The 21099-nt window shown below is 41.7% G+C and overlaps 1 long non-coding RNA gene across 1 annotated transcript; it reads right to left on the bottom strand.

The window, feature by feature from the left end:
* Positions 1-10956, bottom strand: LOC140470808 (uncharacterized). The gene is made up of 3 exons (XR_011956732.1): positions 10787-10956; positions 10009-10116; positions 1-78 (listed from the first exon to the last, which is right to left on the bottom strand). It is a non-coding gene; the product is annotated as an uncharacterized lncRNA (long non-coding RNA).
* Positions 10957-21099: the final 10143 nt, after the last annotated feature.

The following is a 21099-nucleotide window of genomic DNA, read 5'->3' as shown; positions in this document are numbered from 1 at the left end:
TGTTTGTTAGAAGGAACTGGTCACCCTTGGCTCTGTACCGAGGGAAAATTACATTGTCTTGGTCCTTCAAGTATTTCCCTGGAGGAAAACAGAAGGGAAATCTCCTGTAAATCACCATCAGACATGTTCGACCATCTTTAACTGATCAACGGAACATTCTGTTCATAATTAGGATATTGTATTTAAAGCTAGGAATTCAAACAGAACAACGTGTTTGATTCTACTCTTGCTCCAGGTCTGGTGATTTTTCTTTTTGTTAATTCAACACCAATTGAGTGAGGTCCAGAAACTAACCAATAACTGTACAGCTCCATGAATGGGGCTATCCAATGTAAGTGGGGCTGTGATTATCAGTTTCGTTATTGAACTATTCATGTCAATTCCTACTTTGTGAATGACAAACACACTCTCTCATTTTGTCCCTCCAAGCCTTTCTGAAATTACTTATTTCTTCACATAGCAGTGACTCACAGTGACAGATTGATATAGAACTATCGATCCATTGAAATGAAATTGCACATAAAGGGGCCATTTGGCCTATCTTGTCTGTTCCAACCCAAAGACACCAGATGGCCATGATAATCCCATCATCCTGCACCCAACCCATAACCCTGCAGCTGAGAGCACTGTCCACTTTTGCAATGAGAATGTATTTCTCAATTTGTTCCAGTCAGTTTCGTGGATATGTAAATGTAGCTATAAATTTGTACTGGTCAGTTTCTTCTGTATGAATATTTGCATTGAGTTATCCACCTCTACTTGTAAATGTGAAAATACAGTTCTAAATATGTATTTGTCAGTCTCTACAATGTCAATGTGTGAGTTCATTGACCAGCCTATCCCTGTCAGTTTCTGCTCTGTTAATCTGAGAGTGTCAGTAATAAACTGTACCTGTCAGTTTCAGTCAATGTGAATGTGAGAATACAGTTATCAATCTGTGCCTGTCAGATTCTGCTGTGTGAATGTGGCTGTCATTTTCAGTCTCTGCCTGTCAGTTTTGTCACGTGAACAAGTAATTGTCAATCAATGTGTCGCTGGCAGTTGTTGCAATGAGAATGTGTGACTGTAGTTATCAATCTGTTCATGTCACTTTCTGCTATGAGCATACATGTGTGTAGTTATCAATTTGTACCTATCAGTTTCTGCTCTGTCTGTGGGTGTATTTATCAATTTATTGCTGTCAGTCTTTACAATGTGAAAGTGAATTGATCAATCTTTCCTCATTAGTTTCTGTTCTCTGTTAATTAAACACTCTGATTCAATCAGTAACTGTCAGTTTTTGGTTTTATGAATGTGTAAATGCATTTATCATTCTGTATCTGTCAGATTCTGCTTTGAGTTTTTCTTAGAGTTTAGTTTTGATCTGTCCCTGTCAAAATGTATGTGCATCTGTAAATGTAGTTACCAATCCATACCTGTCAGTTTTTCTGGCTGAATGTGTGTGTGAAATTGTAAATCTATCCATGCCTAATTCTGCTGCGTGAATATGAGAAATTCAGAAGCAACTCTTCCTGTCGGTCTCTGCAATGTGAATATGAGTGCATTTATCAATATTTCCGCATCAGTTTCTGCTCGGTGAGACAGTGTTGTGACCAATACATTCTGCCATATGTATGTCTTTATCAAATTATACTTGTCAGAAAATTTTCTCTGCCTATACTGAAGTATACCAGTCAGTTTTGGCAATGTGAGTATGGGACCACAGGTTTGAATCTATGCCTATCTGTTTCTGCCAAGTCAATATGTGAGTCATATTGAGAATTTAATCATATAGAGAATTTTCAATCTCTACCCGTCAGATTCTATGTAAAATTGAGTGTACTTATCAAACTGAATCTGTGAGTTTATGTTATGTGAAAGTGGAAGTGTTGTGATCAATTTGTACATGTGGTTTTCTGTTATTTGACAAGAAGAGTGTAATCTGTCCCTGGCAGTGTTTCCTCCATTTATCCAAGGAAGTAATTAAACTATACCTGCCAGATTTTGCAATGTGAATGAGAGTGTACATCTCAACCAATATCTGGCAGTATGAGCTATGAGAACAAGGGTGTTGCTATCAGTCTGTACCTTTCAGTTTCTGTTATTTCAACATGTGAGTTTAGTTATCAATGTGTACCAGTCAGTTTCTGCTTGGTGAAGATGTGAGTGTGTATATCAATCATTCCTTGTCAGTATCTGTGTTATGAATATGTGAATGAGGTTATCAATTTATAAACCTGTCAGTTTCAACCTTCTGCTTATGGAAATATAGTTATTAATCTCTACCTGTCAGATTATGTTCTGTTAATATGGTGCAGTTATCAATCTCTTTGCTTTGTGAACATCCAAATATAGTCATCAATATGAACAATTCAGTTTCCACCATGCGAACGTGTATGTGTATTTCCCGACCTATCCCAGTGTTGATATGAACATGTAGCTGTAAGTTTCTGGTTTGGAAATGTCCGAATGCCTTTATCAAAATGTATGTCAATTTCTGTAATGTGAATGTGAGCTCAGTACTGGAACATTCGGCTCTGTGAATATGTAATTGGTGGTTATCATCTGTAGTCATAGGGTCAGAGATTTACAGCATGGAAACAGATCCTTCGATCCAACCTGTCCATGCCGACCAGATAGCCCAACCCAATCTAGCCCTATCTGCCAGCACCCGGCCCATATCCCTCCAAACTCTTCCCATTCATATACCCATTTCAAATGCCTCTTAAATGTTGCAATTATACCAGTTTCCATCACTTCCTCTGGCAGCTCATTCCATATACATATCACCTTCTGTGTGAAAACGTTGCCCCTCAAGTCTCTTTTATATCTTCCCCCTCATCCTAAACCTATGCCTTCTAGTTTTGGACTCCCCCACCCCATCGAAAGGACTTTGTCTATTTATCCTATCCATCCCCCTCAAAATTTGGGAAACGTCTAAGGTCACACCTCAGCTTCTGACACTCCAGGGAAAACAGCCCCTGTCTGTTCAGTCTCTCCCAATAGCTTAAATCCTCTAACCCTGGCAACATCCTTGTAAATCTTTTCTGAACCCTTTCAAGTTCCACATCATCTTTCAGATAGAAAGGAGACCAGAATGAAATGCAATATTCCAACAGTAGCCTAATCAATGTCCTGTACAGCTGTAAAGTGACCTCCCAACTCCTGTACTCAATAAAGGAAAGCATACCAAACACCACCTTCACTATCCTATCTACCTGTGACATTACATTCAAGGAGCTATGAACCTGCAATCCAAAGTCTCTTTGTTCCGCAACATTCCCTTGGACCTTACCGTTAAGTGTACAAGTCCTGTGAAGATTTGCAGCACCTCGCATTAAACTCCATCTGCCACTTCTCAGCCCATTGGCCCATCTGGTCAAGATCCTGTTGGAATCTGAGGTAACCTTCTTCACTGTCCACTACACCTCCAATTTTGGTGTCATCTGCAAACTTACCAATGATACCTCTTACGCTCACACCCACATCATTTATGTAAATGATAAAAAGTAGCAGACCCAGCACTGATCCTTGTGGCACTCCACTGGTCACAGACCTCCATTCTGAAAAACAACTCTCCACCACCACCCCCTGTCTTCTACCTTTTAACCTGTTCTGTTTCCAAGTGGTTAGTTCTCCCTGTATTCCGTGAGATCTAACCTTGATAACCAGTCTCCCATGGGGAACCATGACAAACACCTTACTGAAGTCCATATAGATCACATCTACCTCTCTGCCCGCATCAATCCTCTTTGTTACTTCTTCAAAAAACTCAATCAAGTTTGTGAGACTTGATTTCCCACGCACAAAGCCACATTAGGGATAGTCAATGTGTCCTCACTTTTCCAAATACCTGTACATCCTGACCCATAGAATTCCTTCCAACAGCTTGCCCACCACCGAATTCAGGTTCACTGGTCTATAGTTCCCTGGCTTGTCCTTACCACCCTTCTTAAAACAGTGGTACCACATTAGCCAACCTCCAGTTTTCCACCAACTCACCTGCGACTATTGATGACACAAATATCTCAGCAAGAGGCCCAGCAATCACTTCCCTAGTTTCCCACAGAATTTTACGGTACACCTGATCAAGTCCTGGGGATTTATCCACCTTTATGCATATCAAGACATCAAGCACTTCCTCCTCAGTAATATGGACATTTTTCAAGGTGTCACCATCTATTTCCCTACATTCTATATCATCCATATCCTTTTCCACAGTAAATACTGATGCAAAATACTCATTTAGTATATCCCCCATTTTCTGTGGCTCCACAAAAGGGTGTTTTGCTGATCTTTGGGGGGCCCGATTCTCTCCCCAGTTACCCTTTTGTCCTTAATGTATTTGTAAAAACTCTTTGGATTCTCCTTAATTCTATTTGCCAAAGCCATCTCATGTCCTCTTCTTGCCCTCCTGATTTCTCTCTTAAGTATACTCCGACTGCCTTTATACTCTCCTAAGGATTCACTCAATCTATTCTATCTATACCCGACATATGCTTCCTTCTTTTTATTAACCAAACCCTCAATTTCTTTAGTCATCCAGTATTCCTTATACCTACCAGCCTTTCCTTTCACCTTAACAGGAATATACTTTCTCTGGATTCTCGTTATCTCATTTCTGAAGGCTTCCCTTTACCAGCGAACATCTGCCCCCAATCAGTTTTTGAAAGTTCTTGTCTAATACCGTCAAAATTGGCTTTCTTCCAATTTAGACCTTTAACTTTTAGATCTGGTCTATCTTTTTCCATCACTATTTTAGATCTAATAATAGAATTATGATTGCTGGCCCCAAGGTGCTCCCCCACTGACACCTCAGTCACCTGCCCTGCCTTATTTCTAAGAGTAGGTCAAGTTTTGCACCTTCTCCAGCAGGTAGATCTACATACTGAATCAGAAAATATTCTTGTACACTTAACAAATTCCTCTCCATCTAAACTCTTAACTTTCCAAACATAGTCTGGGACTACCATAATGTTAAAATCCCTACCACAACCAACCTATTATTCTGACAGATAGCTGAGATCTCCTGACAAGTTTGTTTCTCAATTTCCCTCTGACTATTAGGGGGTCCATAATACAATCCCAATAAGGTGAGTATCCCATTCTTATTTCTCAGTTCCACCCAAATAACTTCCCTGCACGTACCTTCACTCAGTACAGCTGTAATGCTATCCCTTATTAAAAACACCACTCCCCCTCCTCTCTTGCCTCCCTTTCTGTCCTTCCTGTAGCATTTGTAACCTGGAACATTAAACTGCCAGTCCTGCCCATCCCTGAGCCATGTTTCTGTAATTGCTATGATATCCCAGTCCCATGTTCCTAACCATGCCCTGAGTTCATCTGCCTTCCTTGTTAGGCCCCTTGCATTGAAATAAATGCAGTTTAATTTATTAGCCCTACCTTGTCCTTGCCTGCCCTGACTGCTTGACTCACGCCTGTTCTCAACTGTACCAGTCTCAGATTGATCTCTTTCCTCACTATTTCCCTGGGTCCCATCCCCCTACTACATTACTAGTTTAAACTCTTCCGAGCAGCTCGAGCAAATTTTCCCTGCCAGTATATTAGTTCCCTTCCAATTTAAGTGCAATGCGTCCACGTCACTTCTATCCCAAAAGAGATTCCAATGATCCAAAAACGTGAATCCTTCACCTAGACACCAGCTCCTCAGCCATGCATTCATCTGCTCTATTCTCCTATTCCTGCACTCACTAGCTCGTAGCACTGGGGGTAATTCAGATATCACTACCCTCGAGGACCTCCTTTTTAAATTCCTTCCTAACTCTCTGTAATCTCCCTTCAGAATCTCAACCTTTTCCCTTCCTATGTCATTGTCCACATTGGAATCAATGAACTACAGCTGGTCTCTCTCCCCCTTGAGAACATTCTGCATCCTCTCTGAGACATCTTGATCCTGGCACCAGGGAAGCAACACATCATTCTGATTTTTCACTGCTGACCACAGAAAAATCTGTCTACACCTCAGACTAGACTGTCCCCCAACACAATTGATCTCTTGGAACCCAACATACCCCTCATTGCATTAGAGCCAGTCTCAATACCAGAAACTTGGCTATTTGTGCTACGTTCCCCTGTGAATCAATCACTCCCTACATTTTTCAAAACAGCATACTTGTTTACAATGAAAATAGCCACAGAAGACTCCTGCACTAGCTATTACTTTCTGCTACATGAATGAATGAGGGTAGTTTTCAACCTGTTCTTGTCAGTTTGTGCTGTGAATGTGTCAGTGTAATTATCAGTCTACATCTGTCAATTTCTGCTGGGTCAATGAGAAAGTGTAGTTACCAATATGTACCTGTGAGATTCTGATCTGTCATTTTTGAGTATCATTATCAAACTGTACATGGCAGTGTGATTTTCCCTCTGTCAACTTGAAAGTGTAGTAATAAATCTTTACCTGTTTGGTTATGCGATGGGAAAGTTCTTGTCAGTTTCTACTGTGAGTGTAGTTATCCATCTGTGCCTGTCAATTTCTGCTATCTGAACATATGAGTGCAAGTATCAACCTGTGGGTCTCAGTTTCTGCTACGTCAATAAGCGAGTTTAGATTTTGATCTGTACCTGTCAGTTTCAGATATGAGTGTATGAATGCAGTTATTAATATCCCTGAATGTTTCTGCTTGTAAAAATGCAAATGTATTCATTAAATCATACCTGTCCTTTTCTCCAATGTGAATATGAAAATGTAGTTATCAATCTGTAAATATCAGTTTTTGTTCTGTGAACATACATGTGTTGTAATCAATCTGTACCAATCAGTTTCTGTGGTGTGAATATTCTTGTGTAATGTGGCACATTATATGGCACAGTGGTTGGCTCTGTTGCCTCATAGCGCCAGGGACCTGGATTCGATTCCAGCCTCAGGCGACTGTTTGTGTGGAGTTTGCATATTCTCCACATGTCTGTGTGGGTTTCCTCCGGGTGCCCCGGTTTCCTCCCACAGTCCAAAGAAGAGGTTAGGTGAATTGGCCATGCTAAATTGCCCATAGTGTTCAAGGATGAATGGGTTAGGTGCATTAGTCAGGTGTAAATGTAGAGTGATAAGGGAGTAGCTGTTGTTGAGATCATCTTCAGAGGGTTGGTGTGGATTTGCCAGGCTTAAGGTTCTGTTTCAAAACTGAATGGATTCTAATTCTAACTAAAAGACTATACCTGAAAGTTTCTGCTAGATAAATCTCTCCCCATCAATTTCTGATTTGACAATATATGAATGCATTTATCAATCTGAATCTGCCATTCTTTGTAATATGAATGTGTGAGTACAGTTATTGTTCTATGCCTGGAGACATAGAAGTGGAGGCTAGGAAACGTTGGGTAATAAATATTGATATCTTGAAAACAGTCCACATTCCAAAAGAAGAGGTGCAAGGGATGGTAAAAAAACATAAAGGTGTCTCAAACCCTGGGACCTGATCAATTATATTCCATGATGTTGAAGGGAGCTGTCTTGATAATCTGAATAAATGGCATTGTTTTCTTTTTTTTGGAATATCCCATAGGGAGGGTCAATCTGTCTCTGTCAATTATTGCAATTGGAATGTGTGACTGTGGTTATCAAATCTGTACCTGTCAGTTTCTGTGTGATTATATGGGTGCAGTTATCAATCTCAGTTTCTGCAATGTGAATGAGAATATAATTATCAGTCTTTAGCTGTCAGCTTCTCCTACATCTGTTATTTTAGTTATCAAGCTGAACCTCTGTTAGTTTCTGTCATATGAATGTGTGAGTGTCATCAATCTGTCCCAGTCAGTTTCTGCAATGTGAATGGGTGAGAGTAGATATCAAACTGTAACTGTTTCTGTCATATGAATATGAGTTGAATATGAGTGTAGTTGTCAGGTTTTGCTTGTCAAACGGAGTATTGTTATCGATCTATACTTGTTAGATTTTGTTGTGTGAAACTGGGAGATTAGTTACCAAAAATTACTTGTCAGTATATGCAATATGAAACGGAGTGTTATTGCTCATCTGTTCCTGAAAATGTGTTGCTGGAAAAGTGCAGCAAGGTCAGGCAGCATCCAAGGACCAGGCAAATCGACGTTTCGGGCATGGGCCCTTCTTCAGGAATGAAGGGCTCATGCCCGAAACGTCGATTCTCCTGCTCCTTGGATCCTGCCTGACCTGATGCGCTTTTCCAGCAACACATTTTCAGCTCTGATCTCCAGCATCTGCAGTCCTCACTTTTTCCTCATCTGTTCCTGTCAGTTTCTGCTTCATAGATATGATACATTTGGTATCAAACTATCTCTGTCAGTCACTATCTCTGTCAGTCACTATGTGAATGTCAGGGTGTACTTACTAATTTGTTCCTATCAGTTTCAGCTGTGTATTTGAGTGTGCAGTAATTAATCAGTAACTGGTAATGGCTGCCATGTGAATCTGTGAGTGCATTTATCAATCTTACCTTATCAGCTTCTGTGTTGTGAATATGCTTACCAATTTGTACCTGCCAGTCCTCAACTTCTCCTATATGTGTTACAGTGTGCAGTTAGCAATCCATACATGCAGTTTTCTGCAACGTGAACATCAGAATATAGTTACCAATCTGACTGCTCTGTGAATGTCTAAGTACAGTCAAACTGTACATGCCAGCTTCTGCTTTGTGGCTCTGAATTTAGGTATTAATCTATACCTGTCAATTTCAGCTATGTGAATGTGTGAGTGCACTTATCAATCTGTATCTGTTAGTTTCTGCTTAGTGTATTTGCTTTGTGTCATAGATTGTGACACAATTAAACGGTTTTCCAACTCCTGTAGTGCAGACTCTAACTGGGGAGAATGATACCATGGGCTGTTCTTCAGGATATCATCAGGTTTTTTCCTCAATGCATACTTTTGTGAATAACACTGTGAAATGGATAGTCGTTACATTCCTTTGTTCGTGTCGAAAAGAAAGGGGAACAAACAGATAAAGTGTATCGTAGCCAACTGACCACAATATTCCTGCTACAGGAAAGAGAATTGGTTAGTTCACTTCATTATTCTATTGTGAGTGTTACATAATCCTGCTCGGTGGTGCGACAGTGCAAGCCATTAGCAGTACTCTCCTGATGCTCTATGGTGCCAATGAGGAAAGCAAAAAGACTTGTATTTTTGTCATACAGTGGAGAAGATTTAAACCATTCAGGCAAATTTATTGAACACGGTTGATCTCTTCTTGCAAAAAAAGAAGAGAATTTACAAATTACAAGACTTGGCTAAATTTCTTTGAATTATTTGACTATTGTTAAATTGACAATATGACATTCGACTTTCTTGTTTTTTTGTGATATTTCATAGGGTGGGGCATTTGGGATTCCTTGTAGAAGAGTAAAGTGAATTTGGAGACCAAGTTACACATTTTTTTGATTCAAAATATTAATACAGGGCAGTGTGGGAAATTTAATTTCTATCCTTGCAAGGTGAATACGTTGAGAATGATGTGGGGATCAAGGTGGGATTGGCAGCTCCTCTGCTGTCATGACACCCTTATTGAAATGGAATGCTGGCTGAATGGGATTAGTTGCTTGTTTTTATGTAAACATTTTGTATATATTCATTTCTGTTTCCTACAGTGTAAATGTGTGTACATCGCTGTTAGTCTCTGTATCTTGTGTGTTGATATGGTGATTCAACCTGAAACAGTCAATACCTTTTGTGTATATGTGTGTGTGCTCAGTAACGATTCACTACTTATTGCATATGGCTGTTGAAACTATGTAAAAGAATGATGTCATTGTGACAGTTAAAATGCCCTTTTAAAATGTAAACTTGACTTAGTACACCAATTGCCTACTTTAGACAACCAGTCATCTTCAAACATGCTGTGAATCTTCATGGCCTATGATTCACATTAATTAAAACCAGGAAGCTGTCTATGGAGAATGCAAAGAAAAAAGAAACTTGTCTTTCTGCAGTTCTGACTGTTTGGTATATCTCTGGAAATTTGTGCTCAAACTAAGTCTGATCCAATCTGCTCTGTGCCTGTGGAAAGGATGTTCTCTGCTTTGATAGTGGTAACATACCTGCTGTTTGTTAGAAGCAGCTGGTCACAATTGGCCTTGTACTGAGGAACTATGACATTGTCTTCATCATTCAAATATTTGCTTGGTGGAAGACAGAAGATTTTACAGCTGTAAATCAACATAAGCCAAATTAGGCAAAATTAAACTGATCAGTGTGGCAGTCAGTTAATAATCATTAGAGTATTTTTTTTACCTTTTTACCTTATTTTTAAACCTAGCAATTCAAACAGAACGAGGTTTCCAATCCACTCTTTCCCTGGGTTGCTCTTGGTCTCCTTTCCTTTTATTTGCAACTTTGAGACAATGAGTGTGATCCAGAAATAACAACTGTTCACCTCCATGAATGGGAATTCCTGAAGCAGCTGCAATGCTGACACATATCAACAGCAAGCGGCCAACACACTAAGTGCTGAAGGAAAAAATGAGGGACGCTATGTCTAATGTTTTACTCGAAACATCAAATCTGTTCACTCTAATACGTGTCCTTTATAGGATTGTCACAAAAAAATTACGGTCTGTCCTTCCATTTCTCACTACCCAATATCAACAAACAGCGTGAAACAGAAGCCAATCAATGAATTCCCATCAGTGTTGAGGGGATTAAAAACCATAAGAATATCCCACAGCAGCTTCTTCCCGCTCTGCCTCCCTCAGCAGGCCCACACACAGCCCGAGAAAGGCCTCTCTCTTCCCCCCAGCCCGCTCACTCCAAGTTCCGGGACCAGTTCCTGCTCCGCTCGGCCTCTTACAAACAGCCCCCGGTTCTCCCTGAACTCACCCCGAATCAATCCCGCTCTCGGAGCCCCCTCTGTGTCCCAGGCTCCCATCCCGATGTGCTGCTGGAAGGAGCCTGCTATTCCCTCCCTTCCCTGGGCGCTGATCTCTCCATTGCGGTCTGTTTCAAACAAACCTCTTGGACTCACTGAGTAAATGCTCCTCAATGGCAGCGCTGGGGGTGGGCCTCACGCATGCGCTCTTCTGGTCACGAAAAGTCAGCTTTGGGAAGGCGCAAGGTAAAAACAATGACTGCAGATGCTGGAAAGCAAATACTGGATTAGTGGTGCTGGAAGAGTACAGCAGTTCAGGCAGCATCTAACGAGCAGCGAAATCGACGTTTCGGGCAAAAGTCCTTCATCAGGAGTGCTAACCCCAGACCCAGTATGGGGGATTAGGATCAAAGCACAAATATTGCTTCCAAAAGGAAAGGAGAGACTAAATGAGCTTGGATTGTTTTTTTTCTCGAGCAGAGATGACTGAGGTGGTGGCACATGATTGTGGTGTGAAAGATTATGAGGCTAATGGACAGGGTGAATGTAGAGAAGCTGTTTCCCTTGTTTGAGCGATCAATCACAAGTGGTGATTGGGTTAGGATATAGTAAAGGATAAGGATTCTCACTATGGTGTAGGGTAAAGGGGTAAATATATTGAGGGAAAATCTCTTTCACTCAGCAAGTCATGGAAATCTGGAAGATACTGCCTGGGAAGGCAGTGGAGCCCAGAAACCTTAACCTTGAAAAAGTATTTGGATGAGCGCTTGAAATGTCATACCATTTAAGGATATGAGACAAGTGCAGGAAATTAACAAACCTTCAGTGGTAGTTATTGTGGGTGCAGACACGATGCCTGAAGGGCTTTTCTGTACTGTATGAGTATATGCATGACAGCTTTTGCTCTGTGTACCTCAGGGTGCAGTTATTAATTTGTACCCGTCAGTCTTTGGTATCTGTCTATGTAATTGCATTGATCATATGCCACCTGTCAGGTTTTTGCTGTGTATATATGAGAGTCTAGTTATCAACCTGTAACTTTCAGGTTGTAGAGTCATACAGCCTTTGATCCAACTAATGCACACTGACCAGATACCCTAAACTAATCAAATCTCATTTGTTAGCATGGAGTCATAGAGATATATAGCATAGAAACATACCCTTCAGTCCAACCCGTCCATGCGAACAGATATCCCAACCCAATCTAGCCCCACCTGCCAGCACCCGGCCCATATCCCTCCAAAACCTTCCTATTCACATACCTATCCAAATGCCTTTTAAATGTTGTAATTGTACCAGCCTCCACCACTTCCTCTGGCAGCTCATTCCATACCCGCACCACCATCTGTGTGAAAAAGTTGCCCCTTAGGTCTCTTTTATATCTTTCCCCTCTCACCCTAAACCTATGCCCTCTAGTTCTGGACTCCCCCACCCTAGGGAAAATAGTTGCCTATTTACTCTATCCATACCACTCATAATTTTGTAAACCTCTATAAGATCACCACTCAGCCTCCGACCCACCAGGGAAAACAGCCCCAGCCTGTTCAGCCTCTCCCTATCCTCCAACCCTGGCAACATCCTTGTAAGTCTTTTCTGAACCCTTTCAAGTTTCACAACATCTTTCTGATAAGATGGAGACCAGAATTGCATGCAATATTCCAACAGTGGCCAAACCAATGTCCTGTACAGCTGCAACATGACCTCTGAACTCCTGTACTCAGTACTCTGAACAATAAAAGAAAGCATACCAAACACCATCTTCACTATCCTATCTACCTGTGATTCCACTTTCAAGGAGCTATGAACCTACACTCCAAGGTCTCTTTGTTCAGCAACACTCCCTCTGACCTTACCATTAATTGTATCACTCCTGCTAAGATTTGCTTTCCCAAAATGCAGCACCTCGCATTTATCTGAATTAAACTCCGTCTGCCACTTGTCAGCCCATTGGCCCATCTGGTCAAGATCCTGTTGTAATCTGAGATAACCCTCTTCGCTGTCCACTACATCTCCAATTTTGGTGTCATCTGCAAACTTACTAATGGTACCTCTTATGCTCACATCCAAATCATTTATGTAAATGACAAATAGTAGAGGACCCAGCACCGATCCTTGTGGCACTCTACTGGTCACAGGCCTCCAGTCTGAAAAACAACCCTCCACCACCACCTCTTCCACCTTTTGAGCCTGTTCTGTATCCAAATGGCTAGTTCTCCCTGTATTCCATGAGATCTAACCTTGCTCATCAGTCTCCCATGGGGAACCTTGTCAAATGCCTTACTGAAGTCCATATACATCACATCTTATGCTCTGCCCTCATCAATCCTCTTTGTTACTTCTTCAAAAAACTCAATCAAGTTTGTGAGACATGATTTCCCACACACAAAGTCATGTTGACTCTCCCAAGTCAGTCCTTGCCTTTCCAAATACATATACATCCAATCCCTCAGGATTCCCTCCAACAACTTGCCCATCAGGCTCACTGGTCTATAGTTCCCTGGCTTGTCCTTACCACCCTTCTTAAACAGTGGCACCACGTTTGCCAACCTCCAGTCTTCAGGCACCTCACCTGTGACTATCGATGATACAAATATCTCAGCAAGAGGCCCAGCAATCACTTCTCTAGCTTGACATAGAGTTCTCGGGTACACCTGATCAGGTCCTGGGGATTTATCCACCTTTACGTTTCAAGACATCCAGCACTTCCTCCTCTGCAATATGGACATTTTGCAAGATGTCACCATCTATTTCCTTACAGTCTATATCTTCCAAATCCTTTTCCACAGTAAATACTGATGCAAAATACCAGTTTAGTATCTCCCCGATTTTCTGCGGCTCCACACAAAGGCCACCTTTGAGGGGCCCTATTCCCTCCTTAGTTACCGTTTTGTCCTTAATGTATTTGTAAAAACCCTTTGGATTCTCCTTTATTTCTATTTGTCAAAGATACCTCATGTCCCCTATTTTTATCTCCTGATTTCCCACTTAAGTATACTCCTACTTCCTTTAAAGTCTTCAAAGTTTTCACTCAATTTATCCTGTCTATACCTGACATATGCTTCCTTCTTTTTCTTAACCAAACCCTCAATTTCTTTAGTAATCCAGCATTCCTTATAACTACCAGCCTTTCCTTTCATCCTGACAGGAATATACCTTCTCTGGATTCTAAATTAGCCACATACCCCTTTCAATCTTTTCCTGGTCATTTACCAATCTGGGCTCCTTTTAAATGCTGTAATTGGTCCCACCTTCATCACATCCTCTGGAAGCTCATTCCATATGCACATCACCCTCTGCATGAAAAGGTTGTTCCTCAGGTTATTTTTTAAATCTTTGCCCTCTCACCTTAAACCTATGCCCTCTATGCTCCCACACCCGAGGAAAAAGACCTTGACTTTTCATTCTATCAATGCCCCTCATGATTTTATAAACAGCTGTAAAAATCACCCCTCAGCTTCCAATGCTCCAGGGGGAAAAGCCCCAGCCTATTCAGCCTCTCCCGATAATTCAAACTCTCTAATCCTGGTAACATTGCTGTCATTTTTTTTGCACCCTCTTAAGATTAACAACATCCTTCCTATAGCAGCGTGACCCAAATTGTACGCAGTTCTCTAAAAGTGCCCTAACCAATGTCCTACGCAGCCTGAACCTAATGTCCCAGCTCCTAATCTCAGTGCACTTACTAAAGGAGACAAGCATGCCAAACACCTTTCTTACAACCTTTTCTAAAACACCTTTTTACAACCGCCACTCCATTTTCAAGCAGCTATTCATATGCACCTGATGATCTTATACAGTTAATGGTAGGACCATGGGAGTGTTGGCAAACAATAAGTCCTGCCATGTTTTGAGCTATGAGAATGTATATGTAACTACCATTCTCTCTCTGTCAGCTTCTGCAAAGTGAATATATGGGAGCAGCATAGTCTGTTTCTGCTGTGTGACTGTGAGAATGACGTTCTCAATCTGTACAAATCAGTTTCTACTCTTTCGTACCAATTTGGGTTAATTCTCTAGCAGCCACTAATATTTTCTGTGACTGTGATTTATTCCATTGGAGAAGTTATGAAGACGTTGAAACGGGATCTTAAACTTAATCTCTTAAGCATTTTGTAAGTTCTGAGTTTTTGCTTAGTCTGTGGGTTAAGGAAGAGGAGAGCAGACGGGTATATAGTTCGAATCCCAGCTATTACTGGAAACTTGTATGCAGAACAGTTAAAGAATAGAATGGGATAAATGGCCTTTTGTACCAATTATGTGATTCAGATGAATAAAAGGCAATCACAAAATGTTGTACAGAGTATCAGTGCAAAACTGAAAATGTGTTGCTGGAAAAGTGCAGCAGGTCAGGCAGCATCCAAGGAGCAGGAGAATCAACTTTTCGGGCATGAGCCCTTCTTCAGGAATCAGTGTAAAACTATCATGTAGCAATGGACAGATCAGCTTATTTAAAAAAAAACTGGTCCTGTCAGTCAGTATAGGATGTCTCCTTGCTTACGTTTCTGTGGTATCTCTGTCTATGTTCAAGTCGAAACCAAATGTCTCATTGTTGAAGTTACTTTTGTTTGAAAGTGTGATGTATTCTGCATCTGTCTATTCATACTGCATTTTTTTTTATTATTACACATTTTTTAATTATTGTGTCTTCAGTCCCGTTTTCCCTGGCTGTGGAGCATATGACACTAGTGAGCCATTTTTCAGCTGTTTCTATTTCTTGGAGTTACACTTTAACACTTGATCAGTTCCGGAGCCACCATTCACGGTGGGATATGAACAGTGAATATTACCCCAGGCAAACAAAAAAGCACTATGCTCCGTCTTTGAGTACTAGAAGCAAGTGCATCTTACGATTGGCCGTCTATGTCTTTAGGTCTGTGCCTGGTAGACTCGAACCTGGGTCCCTGACGCTGTTATGACTGATCGCGGATTGCAATAAATGAGGCTTTTTGCTGTCGGTCAGAGATTTTCAAAATGAAGCTAGATCAAACCAGAGTAGCTGCAGGATTAGGATGGCAAATGTGGAGCTTTTGCTGATGGCAGATTCAGTGCACAAAGGGCTGGGCAACATTAAAATATTGTCTAAAGATGATTAATATGCTCACCCGGAAGAACGTTCTGTGATGTTTAATCAACATGCCGGAGTGTTTTTGAAATGTAAAATGAAGAGATTAATTGCATATTGCAGTTCTTGGCGCTTCTTTTATGTTTCTGCCAGTTCTTCAGGTCCAGAAAAGAAAACAAAATGTAGAAAGAGATAGATGCAGTTAGGCAAATGGATGAGCGAGAGAGATTGTCTGAAGAATGATTTGGAGATGCCGGTGTTGGACTGGGGTGTACAAAGTTAAAAATCATACAACACCAGGTTATAGTCCAACAGGTTTAATTGGAAGCACTCCCTTTCAGAGACATCCACCTGATGAAGGAGCGGCGCTCCGGAAGCTAGTGCTTCCAATTAAACTTGTTGGACTATAACCTGGTGTTGTGTGATTTTTAACTTTGTCTGAAGTACATATTTGTAACCGAATTAACAAGTATTGATGGATTCTCCTCTGAACAAGGTCCTCTTTTTCAATGTAAAACATACTCCGTTGTTTGTAAATCGGCGGGCTTTTCAAATTGGAAAGAAAGTTGTTGATGATTTGGCGCTGGCTTCAAGAGAAGGGAACGTGCCCTCTCTCCTCCCTGCCTCTTGGGAACATATTAAACACCAGTGAATCTTTTTTTTTTGTCTGTTTGTTGCTATTTGCTCAAGTTACTCTCTAACATTTGATTATTCCAGGAGCTACAAGCCCCAGTTGGGATGTGAGCCCTGGGTGTCACCCCGGGAAACAAAAGAAGTGCCCCTTTTCTGACAGACCCACGGGTAGACCCACATTACACACTGATTTTTCAATTTCCAAAATTCCACGTGGGTTGTTGGGTGGTAATGATGATTGAATGATGGAAATGAGGCTTTCTGCTGTCGGTTAGAAGCTTTCAAAATGAACCGAGATCAAACCAGAACAGTTGCCGGATTGTAATAATTAATGCGAAGCTTTTGCAATAAAGGAGCACGACAATAAAATAATATCTATGGGATAATTAATGCGCTCACGGCCAAGAACGTTCATGAAATCCTGACAAGACTGAATGAGGGCATTCGGTCCATTGAGTCTGAACCTTCCCTCCGAAGAGAATCTCGAATCCTTTCCGTAAAATGGCCTTCTCTGATCTACATCGTGGCGGGAATTTTCAAATTTGAAAGAAAACGATTGATGGTTTGGCGCCATGTTTTCCCGCCTGCTTTCTCAGCAATGACCATAGAGTTACAGCTCGCGGGAACACCAAGGGAGACAATGAAGAGATTAACACTCCCCTGCCTAATATATTGTGTTTTAAAAAATTGCATAACGTTCATCGCAATGTACGAATCGCTGCCGCTGAAAGCCGTGTGTCTTCCAACTAACCCTCCATGAAAACTAACACGCCATGAAAACATCCGCAGCGTCCCAGAATCAAAACTGAACAAAGTAACATTCCTGAACGGCTCAGTGAAGTACAAATACTACAATGTGTCACATTCGTGACTCGGTAGGGTTATAAGTCGCGAAATAACCAGATGGAGAAAATTAAACCCGCCCTTCCCTATGTGATACATTCCCCATTCACAGGTCTGCGCTCTCGTTAACCATGGCATGAGTGTGTATTTGATTTATTCAGATCAATTAATATCTAAGGTCGGTCTGCGCTCGGCGCCGGGACGGGGAACATTGGATCCGGGCTCAGCTCTTTCCTGAGAGATGTGGGTGGCTCTGATAAGAGCCTTTGGGTTCAGATGGTTATATATTACACCGACTGGTTCATTTCTTTGCTGCTGTCTTGGTCACTTTCGCTTTGGGCTTGGCCTTGCCTTTAGCCGGTTTGCTGAGGGGTTTGGGGGCTTTAGGGCCCTTGGTCTTTTTCACCTTCTTCACGGGAGTCCGTTTCTTTGGCGCTGCTTTGCTCACCGCTTTCTTTGGCGGTGCCGTCTTCTTGCCGCTCGCTTTCTTGGCTGGGGATTTCTTGACTGTCGCTTTCTTGGTCTGAGATTTCTTTGCTGTCACCTTCTTGGCCGGTGATTTTTTCACGGCCGGTTTCTTGGCGGCCGCTGATGTTCCCGCTTTTGCCTTGACTGGATTCTTTGGGAGTTTGAAGGAGCCGGAGAGGCCCTGACCCTTGACCAGAACAAGGGAGCCGTTCGCCAGGCACCTCCTGATACTCATCTTGATCTGTACCTTTCGCTTTCCCACATCGATCCCGCTTCTCTCCAGCGCCTTCTTTACAGCGGACAGAGACGTCCCTTTGTGATCCTTGATATCCCCGACAACCTTCAGAATCAGCTCTCCCAACCCGGGACCGGGTGTTTTTTTTCCTGGGAGCCGCCGCCTTCTTCTTGGGAGCCTTTGCTTTGGTGGGAGCGGAGGCTGGAGGAGCCGTTTCGGCGGCTGCACTGTCGCTCATGTTGAGAACTCTGCGCTGAATCTCTCTCTGGGTCAGTCTGAACTGGGTCAGCAATGAAGCTGCTGGCGACGGCACTGAGCAACTTCAAGGCAGCGAGCGGACGGCGCAGGGACAACCTGCCGTCAGCTCCCTGTTCCTGCTGCCTCTCTGTGTTTCTCTAACGGCCTAAACTCTCCGATTCCTCTGAAATTCCGCATCTCCAGAGAGCCAGGCTCGATCGCTCCTCACCCTGACAGGGGAAGCTTTACGGCCGAAAAGTTTTCACTCTCATAGACGACTCCGTTGTCGAGTTAAACGCATTTTGCTGCTGCACTGATGGCGCTCTCTGAGCTGAACGGTGACATTGTCGCTACTTTTAGACCGAAATCTTGAAACTAACAAATATATTGCCTTCAAATCTACCTTTGGGGATTAGAAGGGGAGCAGGGGGATAACTTGAAATGAAAATATTTTTGAGTAACTGTGGGACATGGGTAAAGTAGTGTTGCAAAAGTAATTATACTTGCAGAAGTAAGGTAAATGAACTCCCACCAGTGTGTAATTGTTTCAAATAAGAACTGAGTCAACAAGAATGCAAACTATGTGGAGGAAATACATAATTGTTTTTGTATTAGTTAAAATTGTATGCAAGAATGAAACGTGACTACAGACAAAGAGATAAGGTGCTGTGAGGATGTAGGTTAAGGCAGATATGCTTGCACAAGCAGTAGTTGTAAGCATCTGTTTCCCACTGTTACAGAAACACAGGAACAAACCCCAATTAGAAGGTCATAAGGATCAGTATGGTTGGGGAAAGCACAGATGGAGGGAGTAGACAATACCTAACAATGGGCCACAGCAGGATGTGGTCAAACGGCCTTGTGAGGCCAGAAATAAGCATTTTGTCACAGACAAGGCCGGATAAGGCAAGAGATAAACAGGAGTAAAGGGTGCCGGTCTTAGAGAAGTGGAAGATGTAAACGGGGAGGAGCAATGGGATAAAAAAAATGAACCAACTTACATAAATATCGTGTATTCGTTGAATTCAGTGTGTGTTTGTGTGTGTTTGTGTGTGTGTTCCTGCCTTGTGGACAGTGGACACCACACCCTCTTGCAAGAGTAAAATAAATGACACTACTGATTCAGATCTTGTCTCAGACTGAAATTATTGAAGTGAGTGAGCTTTGCTTCTCACAGTTACATAAGAGACACTTGGAAATATCATAATATTAGCGGACACAAAAACAGTTACGTAAGACAAATTGTCTGCCCTTTTCCTACAGTCTCTCTGACACAATATTCACATTCACATAGTCACACGCCAGAAATATCACCAAATGTAAATATGGAAGGATAGAATATTTCCTCCTTTCAGCTTTTGCTGCATTGTTCAGGGAGTTAGTTGTAGTTTTTTTTTCCTCAGTGGCTGTTACACTCTCATCAGCTCTACTGTTTACATCCTCAAAGATGGCCAGTCGGTTTATCAAGTTTAGAAGACAGAAACAGGCCCTTCATGCCCATGCTGATTCTAGCAGATCCTGAATACTGTTTTGTAAAAAGGTACGCATTGAAGCTTTCAATTTGATTTTTCCCGGCAGGCTGATTGGTCTATAGTTCCCAATTTTATACCTACCTCCCTTTTCCATTGGATTGCTTACACTAGCTAACCCCAAATATGTGTAAATTATTGCAGAGCTTATAGAATCTTGGAACATGACCACCACTGCATCCACTATTACTCAGTCCACTACATTAAATACTCTGAGATGTAGATGATCAAGGCCTGGTGTTTCACAATATTCAATCCAATCCATTGTCCCAACATCATTTCCCAAATAATACTGATTTGGTTCAGTTTTTCCCTCCCACTAAACTCCCCAACATTATTATTGTGTTAGTTGTGTGAACATTTGTGAACAGAGATCAACAGTATGTTAGAAATTTTGGAGACGTTTTTGTTCCCCATTTTGAACTCCCCTCTTTTATATTGTAAGTGACATATGGTCCTCTTTACCAACCTATTTATGTTCATTTCTCACTTTACATATTTATCGGTGTTTTAGCAGGTTTTTTTTAATGGCTTCCACAACATTACTCTTTTCTTCATTTGCTCTTTGTTAGTTAAATCCCTTTTCACTGTCATTTGCTGAATTTGGATCGGTTTGCAGCCTTCTTGTCTTTCGCTATATATCTTCCCAAATTGTAGGCCTTTTCTTTGGATCAAAAACTATCTTGAATAGTTGTTTCAAGTTTCACAACATCCTTTCTATAAGAGAGAGACCAGAATTGCACATAATATTACAAAAGTGGCATAACCAATGTTCTGTACACCCACAACGTGTTCTCCTAAGTCACATACTCAAAGCTCTGACCAGTAAAGGAAAACATATCAAATGCTTTCTTTGCTATTCCATCTAACTGTAACTCTCCTTTCAGGGAACAATGAATCACATTCCAAGGTCTCTTTGTTCAGCAACACTCCACAGGACCTTACTATTAAGTGTGTAAGTCCTGCCCTGGTTTGCCTTCTCAAATTGCAGCACCTCATATCGATTTAAATTGAACTCCATATGTCACTCCTGGGTCCAGTGGCCCATCTAATCCAGCACCTGCTGTATTCCGAGGTACTATCCATGACACCTCCAATTTTTGTCTAATCTGCAAACTTACTAACTTACCTGCAAACTTACACCTAAATAATGTGGAGGTGCTGGTATTGTACTGGGGTGTGCAAAGTTAAAAATAACACACCACCAGGGAAGAGTCCAACAAGCTTTCTGAATATATGCACCTGACGGTGGAGCTGCACTCCAAAAGTTTGTATTTCCAAATAAACCTGTTGGACAAAACCTGGTGCTTTGTCATT

This window comes from Chiloscyllium punctatum, chromosome 52 (assembly GCF_047496795.1).
Source record: "Chiloscyllium punctatum isolate Juve2018m chromosome 52, sChiPun1.3, whole genome shotgun sequence".
Lineage (NCBI taxonomy): Eukaryota > Metazoa > Chordata > Chondrichthyes > Orectolobiformes > Hemiscylliidae > Chiloscyllium > Chiloscyllium punctatum.
Note: the sequence above shows the minus strand (reverse complement) of the source record. Positions and strands in the feature narration are given on the sequence as shown.